This window comes from Clarias gariepinus, chromosome 5 (genome assembly GCF_024256425.1).
Source record: "Clarias gariepinus isolate MV-2021 ecotype Netherlands chromosome 5, CGAR_prim_01v2, whole genome shotgun sequence".
Taxonomy (NCBI): domain Eukaryota; kingdom Metazoa; phylum Chordata; class Actinopteri; order Siluriformes; family Clariidae; genus Clarias; species Clarias gariepinus.
Window position 1 is genome coordinate 14,807,501 of NC_071104.1, and position 12,500 is coordinate 14,820,000.

The following is a 12,500-nucleotide window of genomic DNA, read 5'->3' on the forward strand; positions in this document are numbered from 1 at the left end:
GAATAAAACTGAAAAGCTTACAGGATCAGGTGGTGTCCCATCCAAGCACTACCCAGGGTCAAGCCTGCTTAGCTTTTTAAATCAGCCTTGATCTGGCACTCTCATACCAGTAGAACTAGAAGTGGAAAATGGGTTGAAGGAAGGCCTATTTGACCAAGTAAAATGATTTATTTTTAATTTATTTTCTTTTTTTTTTTTAAAAAACTATATGAGGAATAAAACTGAAAAGCTTACAGGATCAGGTGGTCTCCCATCCAAGCACTACCCAGGGTCAAGCCTGCTTAGCTTTCTAACTCAGGGTTCATACCAGTACAACTAGAAGTGGAAACTGGATTGAAGGAAGGCCTATTTGACCAATTAAAATGATTTATTTTTAATTTATTATCTTATTTAAAAAAAAAAAAAAAAAAAAAAAAAAAAAAAACCTATATGAGGAATAAAACTGAAAAGCTTACAGGATCAGGTGGTCTCCCATCCAAGCACTACCCAGGGTCAAGCCTGCTTAGCTTTCTAACTCAGGCTTGATCTGGCACTCTCATACCAGTACAACTAGAAGTGGAAACTGGGTTGAAGGAACGCCTATTTGACCAATTAAAATGATTTATTTTTTATTTATTTTCTTATTTTTAAAATAAAAAAAAAAAACTATATGAGGAATAAAACTGAAAATCTTACAGGATCAGGTGGTCTCACATCCAAGCACTACCAAGGATCAAGCCTGCTTAGCTTTTCAACTTAGGCTTGATCTGGCACTCTCATACCAGTACAACTAGAAGTGGAAACTGGGTTAAAGGAAGGCCTATTTGACCAATTAAAATGATTTATTTTTAATTTATTTTCTTATTTACAAAAAAAAATAAAAAAAAAACCTATATGAGGAATAGAATTGAAAAGCTTACAGGATCAGGTGGTCTCCCATCCAAGCACTACCCATTTTTTTTTTTATTTTTTTTTATTAAATTTTAAAATGCATACATAGTGCAGATAAGAACAATAAGATTGCAGTTGCTTATTGCATTATTCTCCTTATTAGATTTTGCAGAGATTCTTCACTCTCTGGTAGTTGCAGTAGAGTTTCTAAGGCTTCATACACATCTGGGTTAAAAACATCATAAAAAGTGTCCAGCATGTTTTTACTTTTGAAGTACACATACAACCTTTCCATATACAATTCCATTTTCCTTTTAAAAATATTCCAAACATCTAAAACAACTTTTTCTTTCCTGGCCACAATTCTTCTCTTCCATATGGCACTCTTCATTTGCATTATGCACAGATTTATGAATTTTTTGTTTTTACACTTTTTATCCCAACCTAACATCACCACTCTGTTCCATTCTAATTCATTTTCATCCCACTCCCCAGTTAAGTCCTTAATTAAATGTTTACATTTTCTTAGAAAAGTTCGCAATTTCTGACAAAACAAAAATATGTGTAAAAAATCTTCTTCCTCTTCTTGGCACACCTTACACAGCGCCTTTTGTTCCAAGCCCATTTTGCATAAAATCATTTCAGAAAACACCACTTTTTGCCTTACAATGTACTCAAAGCATTCCAATTTTGTTTCTACCACCTTACCCCTCATATTTCTCCATATACCTTCTTTTTTTAAGTTTTTAAATTTCCTTACCCAGTAATCATTGACAATTGGCTCTTTAAAAACATCATCTCTGAAACAACAGTACAGCATTTTTAGAGTACATTCTTTCAAGTCACACAGTTTTTCTCCCATTTCCACATAGATCTTTTCTTCTGCCTGTCCTTCTTCCATTTTCTCTATTCTTTTTATCCAGTCTTTGGGTATTGCATTTTTCACAATTTCATACTTGTTTGTTATTTCTTGTTGCCCATACTCTTCCTTCGCTTCATTCATTGCATCAACAATATACTGTCTTGGTAAAAAACCTTTTTTAAATTCATATAAGACGTCCCTCACCCTTGTTATCCCTACTTCCATCCATTTTTTAAAATATATTTCTTTTTCTTGTTGTAATACATTTTTGTTTAAGAACAGAGGTTGATTTAAAATGCTTTCTCTTCCTTGTGGGTTGAATATGATTCTCTTTAGAAACATTCCCCAAGCATTAAAAGTTTCTCTATAAAATTCCGGTAATTTTTCTGTCATCCATGGTTTTGTTTTCATCCATAATACTGCATCTCCCATGTTAAAATTCCCACATTTATTTAAGAAATACTTCATGGTCTTTTTCCACTCAAATTTATCTTTATCTTGAAGGTACTTGTTTACTACTTTAATTCTCATAGAATTTTTCCTCTGTTCTATGTCCATTAAGCCTAGACCACCTTTGCTTACTGTTCCTATAATTGTACTGTACGCTATTTTTGCCGGTTTGCCCTCCCATAAAAAGTTAAGAAAGCATTTTTTCAATCTCTTTTCTATCCATGAAGGCATTTCAGACACATATAAAGCATACCAGAGCTTGGAGACCATCAAAACGTTTAGAATTAGAACCTTCCCCTTTAAATTCAGATTTCTTAATTTCCAAAAGTTTAACCTTCTTTCTATTTCCATAGTCATGGTCTCCCACATTTCATCTCTCGCTTTTTTCTCATTTTTCCCCATTAAAACTCCTAGGATCTTTATTTCATTTTCTTCTTTAAACGTAAAACAATCAGATAGAGTTTCTGCTTTGCCCATTCTCATGTACACCGTCTTGTCTTCATTGATTTTGCTGCCGGAGCCTTTGCAATAGTCAGTAACAATCTTCATTAGTTCCTTTGCACTGTTTTTTCCTTTTATAATCAATGTTGTATCGTCTGCATATTGAAAGATTTTGCCTTCAGCCTTATTTCCTTCGATTTCTATCCCTATTATTTTCCCGCTTTCTTTTATCGCTAAACCCAAAGGTTCAGCAGCGAGGGAGTACAGTAGGGATGATAGGGGGCATCCTTGTCTTATGGATCTTGAAACTCTGAAGCAATCTGTTACGAATCCGTTGCATTTTATTCTTGTCAATGCTCCCTTATATAAAATTCTGATCCAATTAATAAAATTCTCCCCAAAATTAAAACGTTTTAAAACCTCAAATAAATATCCATGTTCTACCCTGTCAAAAGCCTTTTCAAAATCCAGACTAATTATGTATCCATCTTCGTTTTTTTCTTTTATGTATCCTATCATATCTCTAATGCTCATCGTGATGTCTGCTATGTCCCTTCCCTTTATTCCATATGCTTGGTTTGTTTGTATTATACTTGGGGTCACTTCTTTGAGCCTGTTTGCTAAAACTTTTGCTAGGATTTTAAAATCTGTATTCAACATTGTGATTGGTCTGTAATTTTTTAAGTTTGTCCTTTCACCTTTTCTTTTATAGACCAGTTTCATTAAGCCAATTCTCATCCTTTCGTTTACTTCCTCTTTTTCCTTAATTTCTTTAAAAACTTTTCTTAAGATCTTTGTTAAGGCTCCTTTAAAACATATATAAAATTCAGCGCCCAATCCATCTATTCCCGGACTCTTCTTTCTATTCAATTGATTTATTGCTCTTTCTATTTCTTCCTCTTTTATTTCTTGGTCGCATTCTTTTTTATCCTCTTCACTCACCTTTGCCTTTATCTGATCTAGTAGTTTCTGTTTTTCCTTTTCTTCCACTCCCCTTGTGCTGAACAAGTCCTCGTAAAATTCCCTTACTTCTTTTAGAATGTTTTCATTCCCTTCCACTATCTCTCCGTTACTTCCTCTTATTTGTTTAATCATTTCAGCTCTTCCTCTATTTTTTTCTAGATCAAAAAAGAACTTTGTGCATTTTTCTCCCTCTACTACATACTTCGCTTTACTCCTTAGTTTAGCCCCCTCGTATTCTTTTTCTTCTAATTTTTTCAGTTCTCCTTCTATTTCCTTAATTTTTTGTATGTCTTTATTCGTTTTGTTCAATTCTGCTTCCAAGCTTTCTTTTATTCTTTTTTCTTTAGATTTTTTGCATTTCTGTAAGAATCTACAATATTTTAGAGAGAATTTTTTAATTAAAAATTTTAAGTTCTCCCACCATATTCTCTTGTCTTCCTTATACATTCCATTTTCCTTTTCCTTTTTTATGATTTCTGTAACCTTTGAAACATAATCTTCACTCTTTAAAATTTCTGTATTTAAAATCCACACACCCGGCCCTCTTTTCATGTTACTCCAGTCTATTTTAAAAAATAAAAGCTTGTGATCACTATAGCTAGTTTCTTCATATCTGATGTTGTCAATGAAGTTTTCCACATTTCTTGTGCACAGTACATAGTCAATTCTCGATCTACATATAAAATTCCCCACCATTTGTCTTCTTGAATACTCTTTCTTCCCCCCATTCCTTTCTCTCCACACATCTATTAGGTTGTTTTCATTCATGAGTTCTTTTAGTTCTTTTCTCCCTGTATCTGTTTTGAAAACCATTCCTTCTGCCATGTCCTGCTTACTAAAGACGGTGTTAAAGTCTCCCATCATTATTATTTCTTTGTATTTCCCTACAATATTCCTTAAGATATTAAAGAAGTTCTTTTTTTCTTTTTCTTCTGTTGGTGCGTGTATATTTACTAAAGTTATTTCTCGTCCTTCATAGTTCGCTTCTATTACTATGCATTTCCCCATCTTGTCTTTATATACTATTTTGCTTGTGTTAAAAATATTTTTTCTTATTAGAAGAGCTACCCCTCTTCCAAGTCTTCCATCCCCATTGTTGTATAGGATATCCCCTTCCCATTCTCTTTTATAGTTTTCCATGACACTTTCTCTCCAGTTCGTTTCCTGCAAAGCAATAACGTCTTCCTCTTTACATTTCTCTTTCACTTTTCCAAATTTTTGTATGTTCATCAAGCCTCTAAAACTGAAAAGCTTACAGGATCAGGTGGTCTCCCATCCAAGCACTACCCAGGGTCAAGCCTGCTTAGCTTTCTAAATCAGGCTTGATCTGGCACTCTCATACCAGTACAACTTGAAGTGGAAACTGGGTTGAAGGAAGGCCTATTTGACCAATTAAAATGATTTATTTTTAATTTATTTTCTTATTTAAAAAAAAAAAATAAATAAAAAAAAATAAATAAATAAATAAATATATGAGGAACAAAACTGAAAAGCTTACAGGATCAGGAGGTCTCCCATCCAAGCACTACCCAGGGTCAAGCCTGCTTAGCTTTCTAAGTCAGGCTTGATCTGGCACTCTCTTACCAGTACAACTAGAAGTGGAAACTGGGTTGAAGGAACGCCTATTTGACCAATTAAAATGATTTATTTTTTATTTATTTTCTTATTTTTAAAATAAAAAAAAAAAACTATATGAGGAATAAAACTGAAAATCTTACAGGATCAGGTGGTCTCCCATCCAAGCACTACCAAGGGTCAAGCCTGCTTAGCTTTTCAACTCAGGCTTGATCTGGCACTCTCATACCAGTAGAACTAGAAGTGGAAACTGGGTTGAAGGAAGGCCTATTTGACCATTTAAAATGATTTATTTTTAATTTATTTTCTTATTTAAAAAAAAAAAAAAAAAAAAAAAAAAAAAACCTATATGAGGAATAAAACTGAAAAGCTTACAGGATCAGGTGGTCTCCCATTCAAGCACTACCCAGGGTCAAGCCTGCTTAGCTTTCTAAATCAGGCTTGATCAGGCACTCTCATACCAGTACAACTAGAAGTGGAAGCTGGGTTGAAGGAAGGCCTATTTGACCAATTAAAATGATTTATTTTTAATTTATTTTCTTTATTTAAAAAAACAAAACAAAAAAAAAAAAAAAACCTATATGAGGAATAAAACTGAAAAGCTTTCGGGATCAGGTGGTCTCCCATCCAAGCGCTACCCAGGGTCAAGCCTGCTTAGCTTTCTAAATCAGGCTTGATCTGGCACCCTCATACCAGTACAACTAGAAGTGGAAACTGGGTTGAAGGAAGGCCTATTTGACCAATTAAAATGATTTATTTTTAATTTATTTTCTTATTTTTAAAATAAAAAAAAAAAAACTATATGAGGAATAAAACTGAAAATCTTACAGGATCAGGTGGTCTCACATCCAAGCACTACCAAGGGTCAAGCCTGCTTAGCTTTTCAACTCAGGCTTGATCTGGCACTCTCATACCAGTACAACTAGAAGTGGAAACTGGGTTGAAGGAAGGCCTATTTGACCAATTAAAATGATTTATTTTTAATTTATTTTCTTATTTACAAAAAAAAAAAAAAAAAAAAACCTATATGAGGAATAGAACTGAAAAGCTTACAGGATCAGGTGGTCTCCCATCCAAGCACTACCCAGGGTCAAGCCTGCTTAGCTTTCTAAATCAGGCTTGATCTGGCACTCTCATACTAGTACAACTAGAAGTGGAAACTGGGTTGAAGGAAGGCCTATTTGACCAATTAAAATGATTTATTTTTAATTTATTTTCTTATTTAAAAAAAAAAAAAAAAAAAAAAAAACCTATACAGTATGAGGAATAAAACTGAAAAGCTTACAGGATCAGGTGGTCTCCCATACAAGCACTACCCAGGGTCAAGCCTGCTTAGCTTTCTAAATCAGGCTTGATCTGGCACTCTCATACCAGTACAACTAGAAGTGGAAACTGGGTTGAAGGAAGGCCTATTTGACCAATTAAAATGATTTATTTTTAATTTATTTTCTTATTTTAAAAAAAAAAAAAAAAAAAAAAAAAAACCTATATGAGGAATAAAACTGAAAAGCTTACAGGATCAGGTGGTCTCCCATCCAAGCACTACCCAGGGTCAAGCCTGCTTAGCTTTCTAAATCAGGCTTGATCTGGCACTCTCATACAAGTACAACTAGAAGTGGAAACTGGGTTGAAGGAAGGCCTATTTGACCAATTAAAATGATTTATTTTTAATTAATTTTCTTATTTAAAAAAAAAAAAAAAAAAAAAAAAACCTATATGAGGAATAAAACTGAAAAGCTTACAGGATCAGGTGGTCTCCCATCCAAGCACTACCCAGGGTCAAGCCTGCTTAGCTTTCTAAATCAGGCTTGATCTGGCACTCTCATACCAGTACAACTAGAAGTGGAAACTGGGTTGAAGGAAGGCCTATTTGACCAATTAAAATGATTTATTTTTAATTTATTTTCTTATTTTTTTAAAAAAAAAAAAAAAAAAAAAAAAAAAACCTATATGAGGAATAAAACTGAAAAGCTTACAGGATCAGGTGGTCTCCCATCCAAGCACTACCCAGGGTCAAGCCTGCTTAGCTTTCTAAATCAGGCTTGATCTGGCACTCTCATACCAGTACAACTTGAAGTGGAAACTGGGTTGAAGGAAGGCCTATTTGACCAATTAAAATGATTTATTTTTAATTTATTTTCTTATTTAAAAAAAAAATATATATATATATATATGAGGAATAAAACTGAAAAGCTTACAGGATCAGGTGGTGTCCCATCCAAGCACTACCCAGGGTCAAGCCTGCTTAGCTTTTTAAATCAGCCTTGATCTGGCACTCTCATACCAGTAGAACTAGAAGTGGAAAATGGGTTGAAGGAAGGCCTATTTGACCAAGTAAAATGATTTATTTTTAATTTATTTTCTTTTTTTTTTTTAAAAAACTATATGAGGAATAAAACTGAAAAGCTTACAGGATCAGGTGGTCTCCCATCCAAGCACTACCCAGGGTCAAGCCTGCTTAGCTTTCTAACTCAGGGTTCATACCAGTACAACTAGAAGTGGAAACTGGATTGAAGGAAGGCCTATTTGACCAATTAAAATGATTTATTTTTAATTTATTATCTTATTTAAAAAAAAAAAAAAAAAAAAAAAAAAAAAAAACCTATATGAGGAATAAAACTGAAAAGCTTACAGGATCAGGTGGTCTCCCATCCAAGCACTACCCAGGGTCAAGCCTGCTTAGCTTTCTAACTCAGGCTTGATCTGGCACTCTCATACCAGTACAACTAGAAGTGGAAACTGGGTTGAAGGAACGCCTATTTGACCAATTAAAATGATTTATTTTTTATTTATTTTCTTATTTTTAAAATAAAAAAAAAAAACTATATGAGGAATAAAACTGAAAATCTTACAGGATCAGGTGGTCTCACATCCAAGCACTACCAAGGATCAAGCCTGCTTAGCTTTTCAACTTAGGCTTGATCTGGCACTCTCATACCAGTACAACTAGAAGTGGAAACTGGGTTAAAGGAAGGCCTATTTGACCAATTAAAATGATTTATTTTTAATTTATTTTCTTATTTACAAAAAAAAATAAAAAAAAAACCTATATGAGGAATAGAATTGAAAAGCTTACAGGATCAGGTGGTCTCCCATCCAAGCACTACCCATTTTTTTTTTTATTTTTTTTTATTAAATTTTAAAATGCATACATAGTGCAGATAAGAACAATAAGATTGCAGTTGCTTATTGCATTATTCTCCTTATTAGATTTTGCAGAGATTCTTCACTCTCTGGTAGTTGCAGTAGAGTTTCTAAGGCTTCATACACATCTGGGTTAAAAACATCATAAAAAGTGTCCAGCATGTTTTTACTTTTGAAGTACACATACAACCTTTCCATATACAATTCCATTTTCCTTTTAAAAATATTCCAAACATCTAAAACAACTTTTTCTTTCCTGGCCACAATTCTTCTCTTCCATATGGCACTCTTCATTTGCATTATGCACAGATTTATGAATTTTTTGTTTTTACACTTTTTATCCCAACCTAACATCACCACTCTGTTCCATTCTAATTCATTTTCATCCCACTCCCCAGTTAAGTCCTTAATTAAATGTTTACATTTTCTTAGAAAAGTTCGCAATTTCTGACAAAACAAAAATATGTGTAAAAAATCTTCTTCCTCTTCTTGGCACACCTTACACAGCGCCTTTTGTTCCAAGCCCATTTTGCATAAAATCATTTCAGAAAACACCACTTTTTGCCTTACAATGTACTCAAAGCATTCCAATTTTGTTTCTACCACCTTACCCCTCATATTTCTTCATATACCTTCTTTTTTTAAGTTCTTAAATTTCCTTACCCAGTAATCATTGACAATTGGCTCTTTGAAAACATCATCTCTGAAACAACAGTACAGCATTTTTAGAGTACATTCTTTCAAGTCACACAGTTTTTCTCCCATTTCCACATAGATCTTTTCTTCTGCCTGTCCTTCTTCCATTTTCTCTATTCTTTTTATCCAGTCTTTGGGTATTGCATTTTTCACAATTTCATACTTGTTTGTTATTTCTTGTTGCCCATACTCTTCCTTCGCTTCATTCATTGCATCAACAATATACTGTCTTGGTAAAAAACCTTTTTTAAATTCATATAAGACGTCCCTCACCCTTGTTATCCCTACTTCCATCCATTTTTTAAAATATATTTCTTTTTCTTGTTGTAATACATTTTTGTTTAAGAACAGAGGTTGATTTAAAATGCTTTCTCTTCCTTGTGGGTTGAATATGATTCTCTTTAGAAACATTCCCCAAGCATTAAAAGTTTCTCTATAAAATTCCGGTAATTTTTCTGTCATCCATGGTTTTGTTTTCATCCATAATACTGCATCTCCCATGTTAAAATTCCCACATTTATTTAAGAAATACTTCATGGTCTTTTTCCACTCAAATTTATCTTTATCTTGAAGGTACTTGTTTACTACTTTAATTCTCATAGAATTTTTCCTCTGTTCTATGTCCATTAAGCCTAGACCACCTTTGCTTACTGTTCCTATAATTGTACTGTACGCTATTTTTGCCGGTTTGCCCTCCCATAAAAAGTTAAGAAAGCATTTTTTCAATCTCTTTTCTATCCATGAAGGCATTTCAGACACATATAAAGCATACCAGAGCTTGGAGACCATCAAAACGTTTAGAATTAGAACCTTCCCCTTTAAATTCAGATTTCTTAATTTCCAAAAGTTTAACCTTCTTTCTATTTCCATAGTCATGGTCTCCCACATTTCATCTCTCGCTTTTTTCTCATTTTTCCCCATTAAAACTCCTAGGATCTTTATTTCATTTTCTTCTTTAAACGTAAAACAATCAGATAGAGTTTCTGCTTTGCCCATTCTCATGTACACCGTCTTGTCTTCATTGATTTTGCTGCCGGAGCCTTTGCAATAGTCAGTAACAATCTTCATTAGTTCCTTTGCACTGTTTTTTCCTTTTATAATCAATGTTGTATCGTCTGCATATTGAAAGATTTTGCCTTCAGCCTTATTTCCTTCGATTTCTATCCCTATTATTTTCCCGCTTTCTTTTATCGCTAAACCCAAAGGTTCAGCAGCGAGGGAGTACAGTAGGGATGATAGGGGGCATCCTTGTCTTATGGATCTTGAAACTCTGAAGCAATCTGTTACGAATCCGTTGCATTTTATTCTTGTCAATGCTCCCTTATATAAAATTCTGATCCAATTAATAAAATTCTCCCCAAAATTAAAACGTTTTAAAACCTCAAATAAATATCCATGTTCTACCCTGTCAAAAGCCTTTTCAAAATCCAGACTAATTATGTATCCATCTTCGTTTTTTTCTTTTATGTATCCTATCATATCTCTAATGCTCATCGTGATGTCTGCTATGTCCCTTCCCTTTATTCCATATGCTTGGTTTGTTTGTATTATACTTGGGGTCACTTCTTTGAGCCTGTTTGCTAAAACTTTTGCTAGGATTTTAAAATCTGTATTCAACATTGTGATTGGTCTGTAATTTTTTAAGTTTGTCCTTTCACCTTTTCTTTTATAGACCAGTTTCATTAAGCCAATTCTCATCCTTTCGTTTACTTCCTCTTTTTCCTTAATTTCTTTAAAAACTTTTCTTAAGATCTTTGTTAAGGCTCCTTTAAAACATATATAAAATTCAGCGCCCAATCCATCTATTCCCGGACTCTTCTTTCTATTCAATTGATTTATTGCTCTTTCTATTTCTTCCTCTTTTATTTCTTGGTCGCATTCTTTTTTATCCTCTTCACTCACCTTTGCCTTTATCTGATCTAGTAGTTTCTGTTTTTCCTTTTCTTCCACTCCCCTTGTGCTGAACAAGTCCTCGTAAAATTCCCTTACTTCTTTTAGAATGTTTTCATTCCCTTCCACTATCTCTCCGTTACTTCCTCTTATTTGTTTAATCATTTCAGCTCTTCCTCTATTTTTTTCTAGATCAAAAAAGAACTTTGTGCATTTTTCTCCCTCTACTACATACTTCGCTTTACTCCTTAGTTTAGCCCCCTCGTATTCTTTTTCTTCTAATTTTTTCAGTTCTCCTTCTATTTCCTTAATTTTTTGTATGTCTTTATTCGTTTTGTTCAATTCTGCTTCCAAGCTTTCTTTTATTCTTTTTTCTTTAGATTTTTTGCATTTCTGTAAGAATCTACAATATTTTAGAGAGAATTTTTTAATTAAAAATTTTAAGTTCTCCCACCATATTCTCTTGTCTTCCTTATACATTCCATTTTCCTTTTCCTTTTTTATGATTTCTGTAACCTTTGAAACATAATCTTCACTCTTTAAAATTTCTGTATTTAAAATCCACACACCCGGCCCTCTTTTCATGTTACTCCAGTCTATTTTAAAAAATAAAAGCTTGTGATCACTATAGCTAGTTTCTTCATATCTGATGTTGTCAATGAAGTTTTCCACATTTCTTGTGCACAGTACATAGTCAATTCTCGATCTACATATAAAATTCCCCACCATTTGTCTTCTTGAATACTCTTTCTTCCCCCCATTCCTTTCTCTCCACACATCTATTAGGTTGTTTTCATTCATGAGTTCTTTTAGTTCTTTTCTCCCTGTATCTGTTTTGAAAACCATTCCTTCTGCCATGTCCTGCTTACTAAAGACGGTGTTAAAGTCTCCCATCATTATTATTTCTTTGTATTTCCCTACAATATTCCTTAAGATATTAAAGAAGTTCTTTTTTTCTTTTTCTTCTGTTGGTGCGTGTATATTTACTAAAGTTATTTCTCGTCCTTCATAGTTCGCTTCTATTACTATGCATTTCCCCATCTTGTCTTTATATACTATTTTGCTTGTGTTAAAAATATTTTTTCTTATTAGAAGAGCTACCCCTCTTCCAAGTCTTCCATCCCCATTGTTGTATAGGATATCCCCTTCCCATTCTCTTTTATAGTTTTCCATGACACTTTCTCTCCAGTTCGTTTCCTGCAAAGCAATAACGTCTTCCTCTTTACATTTCTCTTTCACTTTTCCAAATTTTTGTATGTTCATCAAGCCTCTAAAACTGAAAAGCTTACAGGATCAGGTGGTCTCCCATCCAAGCACTACCCAGGGTCAAGCCTGCTTAGCTTTCTAAATCAGGCTTGATCTGGCACTCTCATACCAGTACAACTTGAAGTGGAAACTGGGTTGAAGGAAGGCCTATTTGACCAATTAAAATGATTTATTTTTAATTTATTTTCTTATTTAAAAAAAAAAAATAAATAAAAAAAAATAAATAAATGAATAAATATATGAGGAACAAAACTGAAAAGCTTACAGGATCAGGAGGTCTCCCATCCAAGCACTACCCAGGGTCAAGCCTGCTTAGCTTTCTAAGTCAGGCTTGATCTGGCAC